Raw genomic sequence first — 14,993 nt, forward strand, 5'->3', positions numbered from 1 at the left:
GATTTAAAATTCATTCACCTGGGGGACACATTTATACTAAAGAAGTGGCCTATGGAGTGCCAGTAACTATGGCCGGACGGAACTTTCCTGCTAACATGATTGTTCTAAAAGGCCAGGATATAGATGTAATCTTGGGTATGAATTGGTTAACCCAACACAAGGCAATCCTCAACACTGAACTCAGAACCGTCAGGTTGAGCTATAACCAAGAAGAGATTCTTTTGACTCTCCCCGCAACCAATCCAGCCAAAGCTTCTGGTAGAGTCTATGAAGCCATTGTACCGGAGATCAAGAACATTCCGGTAGTATGTGAGTTTCCAGATGTATTTCTGGAAGATTTGCCTGGACTGCCCCCTAAAAGAGATGTAGAATTCGTAATTGAGCTAAAGCCCGGTACGGCTCCCATCTCCCGAAGATCGTACCGCATGCCCCCTAATGAGTTGGCGGAACTGAAAATTCAATTACAAGATCTACTGAATAAGGGATTTATCCGGCCAAGCTCGTCCCCTTGGGGTTGTCCCGCCATTTTTGTTAAGAAGAAGGATCAAACCTTGAGAATGTGCGTGGATTATCGACCCCTAAATGAGGTCACTATCAAGAATAAGTACCCTCTTCCAAGGATCGACATCTTATTTGATCAACTGACTGGGGCGAGGGTATTTTCCAAAATTGATCTCAGGTCGGGCTATCATCAAATCCGTATTCGGCCCAAGGATATACCGAAGACCGCGTTTACTACGCGATATGGATTGTTTGAATACTTGGTAATGTCTTTCGGGCTCACAAATGCTCCTGCCCATTTCACCTACTTAATGAACTCGGTGTTCATGCCCGAATTGGACAAATTCGTGGTAGTCTTCATCGACGATATTTTGATATATTCTAAGAATGAAGAGGACCATGCTCAGCATCTACGGATTGTATTGACGCGCCTGAGGGAACATCAGCTCTATGCCAAGTTCAGTAAGTGCGCATTCTGGCTGGAAGAAATTCAATTTTTGGGGCACGTGTTATCGGCTAAAGGAATTGCGGTAGATCCTAGCAAGGTCAAAGATATTCTGGAGTGGAAACCCCCAACGACTGTTCACCAAGTCCGGAGTTTTCTTGGACTAGCTGGGTATTATCGCAGATTCATACCAGATTTTTCTAAGCTTGTGAAGCCAATCACAAGTTTGTTGAAGAATGACATTAAGTTCAATTGGTCTTCTAAGTGCAATGAAGCCTTTGAGCAACTGAAGACACTATTGACCACTGCTCCGGTATTAGCTCAACCGGACATCACTAAACCTTTTGATGTATATTGTGATGCATCTGGCAGTGGGCTCGGCTGTGTACTGATGCAAGAGGGCCGAGTGATTGCGTATGCTTCAAGGCAGTTGCGCCGGCATGAGGAGCACTATCCAACTCATGATCTGGAGTTAGCTGCTGTGGTTCATGCCCTAAAGATTTGGCGTCACTATCTGCTGGGAAATATCTGTCACATATATACAGATCATAAAAGTCTGAAGTACATCTTCACCCAGTCAGAGTTAAATATGAGACAAAGACGATGGCTTGAGCTCATTAAAGACTATGAATTGGAGATCCATTATCACCCAGGCAAGGCCAATGTGGTGGCAGATGCGTTGAGTCGTAAGACTTCCTGCCACTGTCTTATGGCGAAGACCTCCGAGAACACTTTGTGTCAGGAAATGGAAAAGCTAAACCTGGGGATCATCCAACAAGGGACTCTAAATCAGTTAAAGCTTGAGTCAATCATTTTGCAAAGGATAATTGATGCTCAAAAGGATAATCTGGGTATGAAACACATTCGAGAGAAGATAAATGTTGGAGTAGCCAAGTGTTTCAATGAAGACGATCAAGGTGTGATATGGTTTAAAAACCGCATAGTAGTGCCAAAGAACGAAGAGCTCCGCCAGCAAATTCTGGATGAAGCACATCTTAGTCGCTATTCTATTCATCCCGGAAGCACTAAGATGTATCAAGACTTAAAGCAGCATTACTGGTGGACTAAGATGAAGATTGAGATTGCACGCTATGTGGCTAAATGTGACACCTGTAGACGTGTCAAGGCCATACACATGAAAACTGCGGGTCCATTGCAATCTTTGCCAATCCCAACATGGAAATGGGAAGACATCAGCATGGATTTTATTGTGGGATTGCCCAGAACTGCAAAAGGCTTTGACTCCATCTGGGTTATCATCGATCGACTTACAAAGATCGCCCACTTTCTGCCGGTCAAGGTAAAATATCACGTCAATGTCTATGCGGAGTTGTACATCGCCCGTATTCTCAGTTTGCATGGTATTCCAAAGACCATAGTGTCGGATCGTGGACCTCAGTTCGTATCCAAGTTTTGGGAAGAACTTCATAAATTCCTGGGTACTAAACTGCTCCACAGTTCGGCCTATCATCCTCAAACCAGTGGACAAACTGAGAGAGTGAACCAAATACTTGAAGATATGCTGCGGGCATGTGTCCTGGATTTCTCACTAAAATGGGACGAATGTTTACCTTTAGCGGAATTTTCATACAATAATAGTTATCAAGAAAGTATCAAGATGGCACCCTTTGAAGCTTTATATGGACGACGGTGTCGGACTCCGCTAAATTGGTCTGAACCTAGAGAAAGATACTTCTTTAGACCTGATATGGTGAAAGAGGTTGAAGAAAAGGTTCAGAGGATTATCCATAATATGAAGAAAGCTCAAGCACGGCAAAAGAGTTACGCAGACAAACGGCGAATGCCCTTATATTTTCTTGAAGGAGACTATGTCTACTTGAAGGTCTCACCAATGAAAGGCGTATCGCGTTTTGGAGTTAAAGGAAAACTTGCACCACGATATATTGGTCCTTTTCTTATTCTGGAAAGATATGGGCCAGTGGCGTATCGACTCCAACTCCCCGAAACATTGTCTGCGGTGCATAATGTGTTCCACGTGTCACAACTAAAGAAGTGTCTTCAGGTTCCTGATCGAACCGTTGAAGTGACTGATGTTGTCCTGGAACCAGATTTAACATATTCGGAACATCCTATTCGAGTTCTGGATCAAAAGGATAGAATCACCCGAAGAAAGACTCTCAAATTCTACAAGATACAGTGGAACCAGCATTCGGAAGATGAGGCTACATGGGAAACCCAAGATTTCTTAGATAAGAATTTCCCAGGCTTTTTAGCCTCATGTGAAGTGTAAAGCCTGTACAGTTGTTGTAATAAAGAGGTAACCCCCACATCACCCCTGCCTTGTACCAAAATTAAGGAAATAAAAATATTCCGCATTTCCTTTTCCATTACTTACCCTAGGACTTTTAATCTCGGGACGAGATTCTTTTATGGGGGGAAGGATGTAACACCCCTGGTGTTACTATAACTAAAACTTGAGCATAACATCATAAGCATTGACATTGCATATGTGTGACACACCTAGAGTGCATTCACTAGGCAAAAATTTCAAACAAGTTGTATTGTTTTAAGTGTTTTGCAACTAGAACCCTGGTTAAGGAACTTAACCTTAAATGGGGATTATTGGGGTAAAACTTTACCCAAGTTAAGAAAACCTAAATACTTTAGGGTAAAAGTCATAAAATGACCCTAAGGATAAGCTTGAATCACTTTTATACCCCTGAGATACCAGAAACCCTAATTGGAACCCTGGAAAACCCTAAATCAAACCCTAGGGGCTTATATGCAAAATTGGTCCACTTTTGGACTAAAGTGCAAAAACCAAGCCAAATAGGTTTCTTAAGTCCTTTGGTTCACAAAAATGTGGACTTGAAAGCAAAACCCTAAGTTTTGGACTTAAATGCAAAATGGACCTCATTTGAGTTTTGCTCTAAGTCTGAAAATCAGTGAATGGGCTCAACTTTGGGGCTTTGTAACTTGCAAAGTATAGGGTTTTTACCCTAGGTCACCACATCAAAGTTGAAGACCAACTATAGGAGAACAACTTTGCTTAAGGTTGTAAGCTTAGTTGTTAAGAAGAATTTGGAGAAAACCAAGCCTAAAGTTGGGCTGTCAGGCTGTTATGTCTGAATTTTCAGACTAGCAGTGAACTGACCTCGACTTCAAGCTGGGTTTTGAGCATGATCCTGTGTAAATATACCTATGATTGCCATAGCAAGTTTGTAGTGGGTACCATACTCTACAAGTTTGCTGCAGAGCTTAACCTGTGTCACTATGGAAAATTGAGAGAAAAATGGGCTCTAAGTTGGTCTGTCAGTCGCTCTGAATGGGGTGATTGCCATGGTACAGTAACTTAACTGGATCAGATCGACCGCACGGCTTGCTCACCGCCGACGGATTCCTCCGCCGTGATTCGGGTCACCGGCGTTTGGATTCGTGCACCGGACTTGTGGATAGCGCCGTGGGGTTAAAAGATCGTCGTCGCCGCTGAACTGGAAGCCACCCCGATCGGCCACGACACCCCTCCCCTTGGCTCACCGCCCGCGGTAAAGTGCTCACCGTCGACCACTGCCTCCCGGCCGTGCGCCGCGTGGCTCAACACTTTCACCGTGTCGCCATGACCTCCTCTGAACTCTCCGTAGCTCACCGGAGTTACGGCCACGGCGATAAACACGTGTTCACTGCACGCGGTTCTTCCTTATCTCTGGCCGCTGCACAACTTCATCCAAATTGAGCGCCGCCGTCGAAGCCTTCTATAAATTGAGCCCCCCCTCGGCTTCGCTATGTATTTTACTAGCTATCGCACCCGCTCCCACACCCGATTGTCCACCAGCTTGCCTGAATTTTGCACTTCCCCCAAATCGGTTCTCCGCCGCCGTAGAAGTGAACTCACCGTCGCCAGCCCAACTCCGGTCAGTGCCCGCCCTTTTTCTTCCTCGTTTGGGCATTCTCATGTCTCTGTGATGCTCCCCGACCCCTTTAATTGAACTAGACCGGCGCCCATCGCCAGGAACACGATCATGTCCCCATTTTGCTTACGGCCACCGTGGCCGGAACTCCCCAGTCCACCATTAGTACAATTAGGTTAGGGGAAATGCTCCGTAGGAGTTTAATTCCGTGTATGTCGCTCGGGAGCACCGGTCACTGCCTCAATCGGCCGGCGTAGTTGCTCGCCGGAGCGCGGCCGTGCTTGAACGCCGTCGGGGACTGCGAGTTGTGAATTGACAAGAACCCGGGGACCTTTTCGTGAACTGTTAGTGACTTAAAACAATAGTAAACGGACCTATTTCTGTTTAGCCGTTAAGCCGAGGGCCTCTGCGCAAAGTCGCCTCGCGGGCACGGGCGCGCGCGCGAATCCGCTCGGGCCTGGGCCGCGGGAGTTGAAATCGGCCCAGTACTGCTCCTCTTTTTCCTTTTTCTTTTTCAGCAGAACTTTGAAAAACGGTAGAAAAATGTAGAAAAATGCTAAAATTGTGAAACCAATTTTCCTAGGTTTGTTATTTTCCATAGTATTTAATAAAAATAAGTTTGTGATTTTTAGTGGAAGTAAGAAATTTTAGGGTATTTAAAGTAGTTAAAAGTCTTGGTTATAGATTTTTAGAAAATAATTGGTAGGTCCTAAAATGCCCAAAATTTTTATATGAGTGTTATACAATATTTAGAAGCCTTGGGTAAAGTTTGAATTGATTTGGACCTTGTTTGATCACCAAACCCCAAAACACCCCCCCTGCCCTATGAACTCCTTTACCGACTCCGGAAACCCTAAGTTCCCGGAACTCCGTGAAGGAAAGTTGTATTCAAGACATAAATAATAAGTTTATGTTGTCTTTGCATCCTCATGAGCATCCCATGGCATCCATTCTTATACATATGTATGGTTATGATTAGAACGTGAGGAAGAAATCGAAGTTACCGAAGAGGAGACACCACAACCACCTTTGGACACTCAGGCCGGGAATAGTTTCTACTTCGACATTTGTGGACCTGAGCCTGATTCACCTGTGAACGAAGGCAAGCCCCGGTGCATTTGCCACCTCCCTTGCTATTTCAAAATCTTTCTCACTTGATTGCTGCATTAGGTGATAGGAGTTGCTTGATAAAACCATTCCTGCATTACCTTCCTTGAATTTGATTACCTTCCTTGATCACCTGTTTTACAAAAGCTTTTTGATGCTTAGCTTTGTTTTAGAAAAACAAAAGGTTTTGTTTTTTTTACAAAAGATGTTGTGGCAAAAGTGGGTGGGATGTTTTCAAAAATAAAACTTGATGGTGGATCCATCATGGCCGTGATGGATTCAACATCGAAAAAGATGTACCTCTGCCAGGTACCAACTTTGGGTTTGAAATGATTAAGCTGAGACCGGGCGGGTGACTTGCACGAGAAGAGAGTCTCGGTGTAGTGTCTCCGTCTGAGTCGATTAAGGATCGTCTCGATGTAGGCTTGTTGATCGAGGACCCTTTAGCTGGTCACATGCCTCGTCATGGGTAAGCCTTGCCTCGGGCAGACTAAGGCCGGAATAAGACAACACGAGATGGACGTGGAGCGGTGGCGAGAGTAGCGTGTACCCTCCGTGGCAAGAGGCTGGACGGTGGTGTATCTGTGCTCTCGGTCTGCGTGAACCTGATCTGGTCTTAAGAACCCCGGTGGCGGGTTGACATATGCAAGGGTTAAGTGCTACATATGTCGTGTGATTGGAGATCCTCAGCTGAGTATAATCGATTCGGATCGCCGTACCTTCGCGGATATGAAGACTTGGTCACTACCCTACACGTAGCATTCTACTAAAGATGATGGGCTGTGGTTAAGAAATTGGCTAGTGCAGGACCAGTGATTGAACTAGGGTAGAAAGAACTCTAGTGCAGGTAATTTTACCTAACTTGACAAATAAAATTGGATTTTTAAGGATCCATTTTAGTAAGCATTTCTGCAAAACAGAGTCTTTGAATATTGAAAAGCCTGACCTTGACTCCCACATAACCAGCATACCCTTGAGAGTCTTTTCTTTAGTCGGGTAAGACTTGCTGAGTATTCCATACTCAGGGTTTATCCCTTCGTTGTTTTTAGGTGAGGAAGTAGCAGACTTTTGCTGCTTCTGTGCCAAGGTGGTTCCAAAAGAAGAAAATCAAGACTGAAGTGCGGGAGGACTCGGTCCTCCACTTAAGATCTTTTGCTTTTGGCTTATCGGGAGGAGTCTTGTGCCTCCCCTGGTTTGTATAATATTACTCCTATGCACTCACTTTTAGGCTGGTCTGTAATAATATAACTCAAGCTTACTTTTGAAATAAAATGTAAGATTATGTAATTCGCTTCCGCATTTCTTTATCTCCGATGTTCTGTAATGTCTACAAGATGGGTGAGACGTTCCTGGTAAGGTAAGGAAAGATACCGAGCTTGTCAAGTAGTTCAGGGGCACCTACAAGGTTGTCTGATGTCTGTGAGACAAGGACAACTGTAGGTGGGCCTAATTACTTGGGAGGTTCCGTCACATCTCCGACTTCCAACACGCCCAGCATGGTGTAACACCTGAAAATCCTATGACGAGCTTTTAGTAAAATTCTCCATAAATTTTGAGTTAGAATATCTTTTTAAAGATTTTCTTTACCGTTGAAGTTAATCCTCCTAAATAAAATAAATATGCTTCTAATATTTTTTTTAAAAAAAATTCCTACGTGAACAAAGCTATTACTTAGTTAAACTATATCATTATAAGTACACTATAAGGACTTAAGTTAAAATTATCTCTTAATGAAAGATATACACTAGGAGTTATTTTTAATAGATATTTTGGGTTTGTGAAGTACATATTTAGGAGCTTTTGCTTAAATAAGATAAATCAATAAAGTTATAAATTTGCATCCATGCTGAGATTTTGAATTGTGCATTTATTGGAGGTTAAAATTTGAACTTTGTTGTTTGATTTTGAGATTTGCAAAAGAAAATAAAGAAAGAAAACTGAATTTTGAAAAAAGAAAATAAAAACTTACCTCAAGTCCTCTCGGCCAACTCCCTAATGCACGACCATTCTGATTTTTATATTTTTCTTCAGCCCAACTGTAGAATCCCATTGCACCAGGCCACGTTTTTCTTATTATTTTTTTTTTCTAGCCACAGGCTCGCATGCATCTTGGTGATCGGATGATGCTGCATTAGATTTTTTTTACTGTGTCGCTTGCGAGTGGGCTTAGGACGCCAGGCTCCGTCACGTAACCATCGTAACCGATCCATGCGCAACAAACTCAATCGGAAATCGCGGAGTTGTTCACCAGATGATCTTCCCATGGGCTATAAAACCTGACCCTCGTGCTCCCCTCTGCTCACCACAACCGAGCCAAGAAGCTAGAATTTCGCGTCGCCATTGCTGGGTGTGGGAGCTCGTAGTCGCCTCCACAGCCTTGTCGCGGGCAGTCCGCTGCCGGTGCGCGCGCGCGGCTGGGTTGCCTGGACATCGGTGTGGTACTCTAGGGCAGCACCATTGTATCGTGGAGTCCCAGAAACCATCAATTTGGCCTGCGGACCTTGGGCGTCTTGGCAATTGCTCGCCGGACACCCGAAAGTGCCGTGGAGCCGCCTCCGATGTGGACCATCCCTGCTTCGTCGCCCCTGCCTTTGGTGAGTCCCCCGACAGCTTTGTTGCGTCCGTAGGATCGCTTAGCGCCTATCCTCTTCGAGCATTACGCACCTGGGCACCGTATCGACCTTCACCGGCGAGGTCTCCGCCGGTAGAATGGGCGGCGCTACCGCCCGGGTCCTCGGGTTTGGGTGGGTTGTGCGCTGGACGTCGGATAGGGATTTAACGGCCAAGATGAAGTTGTGACGTGTCCCTTCGCGCCATATGATCTGGGCCACAGATCTGTGATCGGGCGAACGGGATCGATTCGGGTTGTTTTAAATCTAGACCGTAGGTTGCCAATCTGGCAGTGTCCGGTGCGTACCGTTTCGGTGTTGGCTCATTGTAATCTGGGCCGTGAGATTTGGATCGCATGGCCTAGATATCACCATACCCCTTTGGTCGTAGATATTTGCTAAAGAGCCCTCGTACTTATTTTAAATAAACCCGCCGTCCAGTGCGTGGGAAGCCTGAGTCTGGGAAATATTGCGAGTTAGCCCCTGCGGTTTTGGATAATTATGCGCCCAGTCCAGAGCCTTTGGAAAAATTCAGAATTAAATCAGAAATTGATTTTTAGTGTAAAAATAAATCTAGAAACTTGTTTAATTCATATTAAATTCATTTTACCTCCAAATTAATCTATTCCAGTTGCTATAAATTCGTATTAATATTTTTTATCCCTTGATAACTTTATTTGCTATGAAACTTAAATTGGAGTTATGCACTTGATTTCTTTTGTACCCTACTCCTAAACCTTTAAAAAATCATATCTTCTAAATCGTAGCTTTGAATTTAGTAATTCTTGTTCCCACGATCTCGTAGCGACGTGTAGATCATTATTATTCAGTTTGTACTTATGTTTGGTGTGATGTTAATTATATCTATACCATGTATGTTTGTATTGCTACGACTAGCGCGAGGTTTCGAGGATCTGAAGAATTACCCTGGTAACTGGAATCTCAAGTGCCAGGCAAGTTGTGCCCTTGATCACTTCTTTTTACCTACTCATGTTCTGATTAATCATAATGATCTGCATAGGTTAATTTTGATGGGACCCAATAGGTTACCCTAGTTTGTCTATCTTTATGCCTTGTTTACCCCTGAATCACTTGGGTAGTTCTGCTACTGCTTTATATGGTTTTGGGTTAATATTTCATTATATCTATGTACCAATTATGTTGTTATTTTATTTATGTTTATGACAAGATCATTAAATGTTAATTGGAACATAGAGCTTAACTTGAGAAACACGTGCCACCACAAGGGTTTATGGACGCCCTTGGCTGATTAATTAGGAAAGCTAGTGGAAGACTACCTTACCCGAAAGGGGCAAGGGCAGTAGGGGAGTGGTCAGTGTAGGGAGGCCCTCGGGAGGATTTTGCTGCGATGGCGGTCCTGCAAGGGATTCCTGCATTGGAGCTTCCCATAAACTGTAGCGGGTTTTCTGAAGCTAGTGGAACTTTGTAAAGGCCTCGTAGTGTTACCCTGCCTCGCCTCCTCGGTAGAGGTGTATGGGAAGTCGCGATCCCTTGGCAGATGGGTAACACGACTTGTGGGTAAAGGGTACCACCTCTGCAGAGTGTAAAACTGGTATACTAGCCGAGCTCACGGTCATGAGCAGCTCAGGACTCTCTGATGATTAAATTATGGAACTTAAACTCAATTTGTCATATGCATTGCATCGCAGGTGATGTTGTTACTTTTGTTCTACTATTTAATTGGGTTTGGTATTTACTTATACTTAGTAATTGCTAATAAAATTTTGACCAACTTTAAAAGCAATGCTCAGCTTCAGCCATCCTCTTTGGTAAGCCTTACACTTCACGTGAGCTCCCACCTTTGGCGAGTTCATGCACATTATTCCCCACAACTTGCTGAGCGATGAACGTATGTGAGCTCACTCTTGCTGTCTCACACCCCCCCACAGGTCAAGAACAGGTACCGCAGGATGAGGCGCATGGAGGATGCTGCGATGAGTTTGTGAGAGATCTAGGCCGTCGTCTCCTAGTCAACTTTGGGTTGCTGGACCGTTGTCTCCTTATAATGTAATTATTTACTTATTTTGTATAGAACTCCTGTTATGTAGTAAAGATGTGACATTCGATCCTGTGCCATGATTCATCATATGTGTGAGACTTGGTCCTAGCACACCTGGTGATTATGTTCGCGCCCGGGTCTTTGTGCCCCAAAACCCGGGTGTGACAGAAGTGGTATCAGAGGAATGTTGACTGTAGGACGAAACCTAGATAGAACTGGACAACCATTCTTTACTTACCCTTGCTACTCTGATTCTTTTCTAAACTTTTCTTAATCTTTTCTCATCTATTTCCGCTTTACTCTGATCATTCTTACCTTTTCCTTCTAAAGACAAATGTGGATTTCACACTTTGAAATCCTGTGCCTAAAGTGACCTTTAGGAATAGGAGACCTATTCATAGGAACCACATCAAAACTATTTTTTTATAAATATTTGTATGCTTGAATGTTTGTTCTTACGATACTTGTCTGATTTGGATCTTTGATTGAGTGTGATGAGTTGTGGAGTAATGTCCACAATTACATCTACATATACATATAGGCATAAATATAAATGAATAAAATTCATGAGATAACTAAACAACCTAGATTATCCTCCATTAAAGTGTATCTATTTCATATAGATCCATCTTATCTCTCTTATCTTAATAGATCCATCTTATCTTAAAAGATTCTCTCTTATTCCAATAGATTCATCTTATCTTGAAGGAATCATCTTATCCTAACCACTTTACTTATCTCATCCTAAAGTAACAACCATGATCTAATTAATGAGATTTTATCTAGTCTATCTAGTCATAACAATCTAACCTATATCTGATGTGATAGATTAATCCAACCTAACGAAGTCTAACCTTAAGTTGAGCTACTCTAATCTAAGTTACTTAAACAAGTTAGTTAATACTGGTAACATAGATTAGATTATATTCCTATAAATGGGTGCTAAACCTGAATTGGTGTCTTAGACCAACTCTCCGTGAAACCACAACCTAGCCTATGTTATAGGTTGCCCAACCCATTTATCCCAAAAGCAAAGTAAACCGTGTTGGGCCTACCCATCCCAAGCACTGATCTTAACCATATGTCCTTAACACGGATGGCAACTCTAGGGCTGAAGGCCAAAGAAGACCAACCACGTCAAAGGAGGATAAGCATCAACTCAAGTCTTCAAAGATCAAGTTGGATCGCCAGAGGAATCAAGATCTAGAGTTCAGGAATCGGGATGAAGTCTTTCCTTATTATACTCTTCCTTGCCACACTTGCTAAAACCGTACCTCATCTGACCTAATAAGGTGGCTAGGCATAGAAGATACTCATGGTTTCCTAATCACTTTATAATTAACATGAAACTTCTTATTCTTAAACTAATTAGAAACTAAAAGCTAAACTATAAATAAGGCTTTTTTTTACATTCCTTTCTTACAAATCTCGAGGACGAGATTTCTGTTAAGGGGGTAGGATTTGTAACACCTGAAAATCCTATGACGAGCTTTTAGTAAAATTCTCCATAAATTTTGAGTTAGAATATCTTTTTAAAGATTTTCTTTACCGTTGAAGTTAATCCTCCTAAATAAAATAAATATGCTTCTAATATTTTTTTTTAAAAAAATTCCTACGTGAACAAAGCTATTACTTAGTTAAACTATATCATTATAAGTACACTATAAGGACTTAAGTTAAAATTATCTCTTAATGAAAGATATACACTAGGAGTTATTTTTAATAGATATTTTGGGTTTGTGAAGTACATATTTAGGAGCTTTTGCTTAAATAAGATAAATCAATAAAGTTATAAATTTGCATCCATGCTGAGATTTTGAATTGTGCATTTATTGGAGGTTAAAATTTGAACTTTGTTGTTTGATTTTGAGATTTGCAAAAGAAAATAAAGAAAGAAAACTGAATTTTGAAAAAAGAAAATAAAAACTTACCTCAAGTCCTCTCGGCCAACTCCCTAATGCACGACCATTCTGATTTTTATATTTTTCTTCAGCCCAACTGTAGAATCCCATTGCACCAGGCCACGTTTTTCTTATTATTTTTTTTTTCTAGCCACAGGCTCGCATGCATCTTGGTGATCGGATGATGCTGCATTAGATTTTTTTTACTGTGTCGCTTGCGAGTGGGCTTAGGACGCCAGGCTCCGTCACGTAACCATCGTAACCGATCCATGCGCAACAAACTCAATCGGAAATCGCGGAGTTGTTCACCAGATGATCTTCCCATGGGCTATAAAACCTGACCCTCGTGCTCCCCTCTGCTCACCACAACCGAGCCAAGAAGCTAGAATTTCGCGTCGCCATTGCTGGGTGTGGGAGCTCGTAGTCGCCTCCACAGCCTTGTCGCGGGCAGTCCGCTGCCGGTGCGCGCGCGCGGCTGGGTTGCCTGGACATCGGTGTGGTACTCTAGGGCAGTACCATTGTATCGTGGAGTCCCAGAAACCATCAATTTGGCCTGCGGACCTTGGGCGTCTTGGCAATTGCTCGCCGGACACCCGAAAGTGCCGTGGAGCCGCCTCCGACGTGGACCATCCCTGCTTCGTCGCCCCTGCCTTTGGTGAGTCCCCCGACAGCTTTGTTGCGTCCGTAGGATCGCTTAGCGCCTATCCTCTTCGAGCATTACGCACCTGGGCACCGTATCGACCTTCACCGGCGAGGTCTCCGCCGGTAGAATGGGCGGCGCTACCGCCCGGGTCCTCGGGTTTGGGTGGGTTGTGCGCTGGACGTCGGATAGGGATTTAACGGCCAAGATGAAGTTGTGACGTGTCCCTTCGCGCCATATGATCTGGGCCACAGATCTGTGATCGGGCGAACGGGATCGATTCGGGTTGTTTTAAATCTAGACCGTAGGTTGCCAATCTGGCAGTGTCCGGTGCGTACCGTTTCGGTGTTGGCTCATTGTAATCTGGGCCGTGAGATTTGGATCGCATGGCCTAGATATCACCATACCCCTTTGGTCGTAGATATTTGCTAAAGAGCCCTCGTACTTATTTTAAATAAACCCGCCGTCCAGTGCGTGGGAAGCCTGAGTCTGGGAAATATTGCGAGTTAGCCCCTGCGGTTTTGGATAATTATGCGCCCAGTCCAGAGCCTTTGGAAAAATTCAGAATTAAATCAGAAATTGATTTTTAGTGTAAAAATAAATCTAGAAACTTGTTTAATTCATATTAAATTCATTTTACCTCCAAATTAATCTATTCCAGTTGCTATAAATTCGTATTAATATTTTTTATCCCTTGATAACTTTATTTGCTATGAAACTTAAATTGGAGTTATGCACTTGATTTCTTTTGTACCCTACTCCTAAACCTTTAAAAAATCATATCTTCTAAATCGTAGCTTTGAATTTAGTAATTCTTGTTCCCACGATCTCGTAGCGACGTGTAGATCATTATTATTCAGTTTGTACTTATGTTTGGTGTGATGTTAATTATATCTATACCATGTATGTTTGTATTGCTACGACTAGCGCGAGGTTTCGAGGATCTGAAGAATTACCCTGGTAACTGGAATCTCAAGTGCCAGGCAAGTTGTGCCCTTGATCACTTCTTTTTACCTACTCATGTTCTGATTAATCATAATGATCTGCATAGGTTAATTTTGATGGGACCCAATAGGTTACCCTAGTTTGTCTATCTTTATGCCTTGTTTACCCCTGAATCACTTGGGTAGTTCTGCTACTGCTTTATATGGTTTTGGGTTAATATTTCATTATATCTATGTACCAATTATGTTGTTATTTTATTTATGTTCATGACAAGATCATTAAATGTTAATTGGAACATAGAGCTTAACTTGAGAAACACGTGCCACCACAAGGGTTTATGGACGCCCTTGGCTGATTAATTAGGAAAGCTAGTGGAAGACTACCTTACCCGAAAGGGGCAAGGGCAGTAGGGGAGTGGTCAGTGTAGGGAGGCCCTCGGGAGGATTTTGCTGCGATGGCGGTCCTGCAAGGGATTCCTGCATTGGAGCTTCCCATAAACTGTAGCGGGTTTTCTGAAGCTAGTGGAACTTTGTAAAGGCCTCGTAGTGTTACCCTGCCTCGCCTCCTCGGTAGAGGTGTATGGGAAGTCGCGATCCCTTGGCAGATGGGTAACACGACTTGTGGGTAAAGGGTACCACCTCTGCAGAGTGTAAAACTGGTATACTAGCCGAGCTCACGGTCATGAGCAGCTCAGGACTCTCTGATGATTAAATTATGGAACTTAAACTCAATTTGTCATATGCATTGCATCGCAGGTGATGTTGTTACTTTTGTTCTACTATTTAATTGGGTTTGGTATTTACTTATACTTAGTAATTGCTAATAAAATTTTGACCAACTTTAAAAGCAATGCTCAGCTTCAGCCATCCTCTTTGGTAAGCCTTACACTTCACGTGAGCTCCCACCTTTGGCGAGTTCATGCACATTATTCCCCACAACTTGCTGAGCGATGAACG

General features: G+C 43.1%; 1 long non-coding RNA gene across 1 annotated transcript; it reads left to right on the plus strand.

Moving 5' to 3' along the window:
• Window positions 1-7,583: 7,583 nt before the first annotated feature.
• Window positions 7,584-14,059, plus strand: LOC118472168 (uncharacterized). The gene is made up of 3 exons (XR_004850093.1): window positions 7,584-8,516; window positions 9,429-13,107; window positions 14,020-14,059. It is a non-coding gene; the product is annotated as an uncharacterized lncRNA (long non-coding RNA).
• Window positions 14,060-14,993: the final 934 nt, after the last annotated feature.

This window comes from Zea mays, chromosome 6 (genome assembly GCF_902167145.1).
Source record: "Zea mays cultivar B73 chromosome 6, Zm-B73-REFERENCE-NAM-5.0, whole genome shotgun sequence".
In the NCBI taxonomy this organism is placed as follows: Eukaryota; Viridiplantae; Streptophyta; class Magnoliopsida; order Poales; family Poaceae; genus Zea; species Zea mays.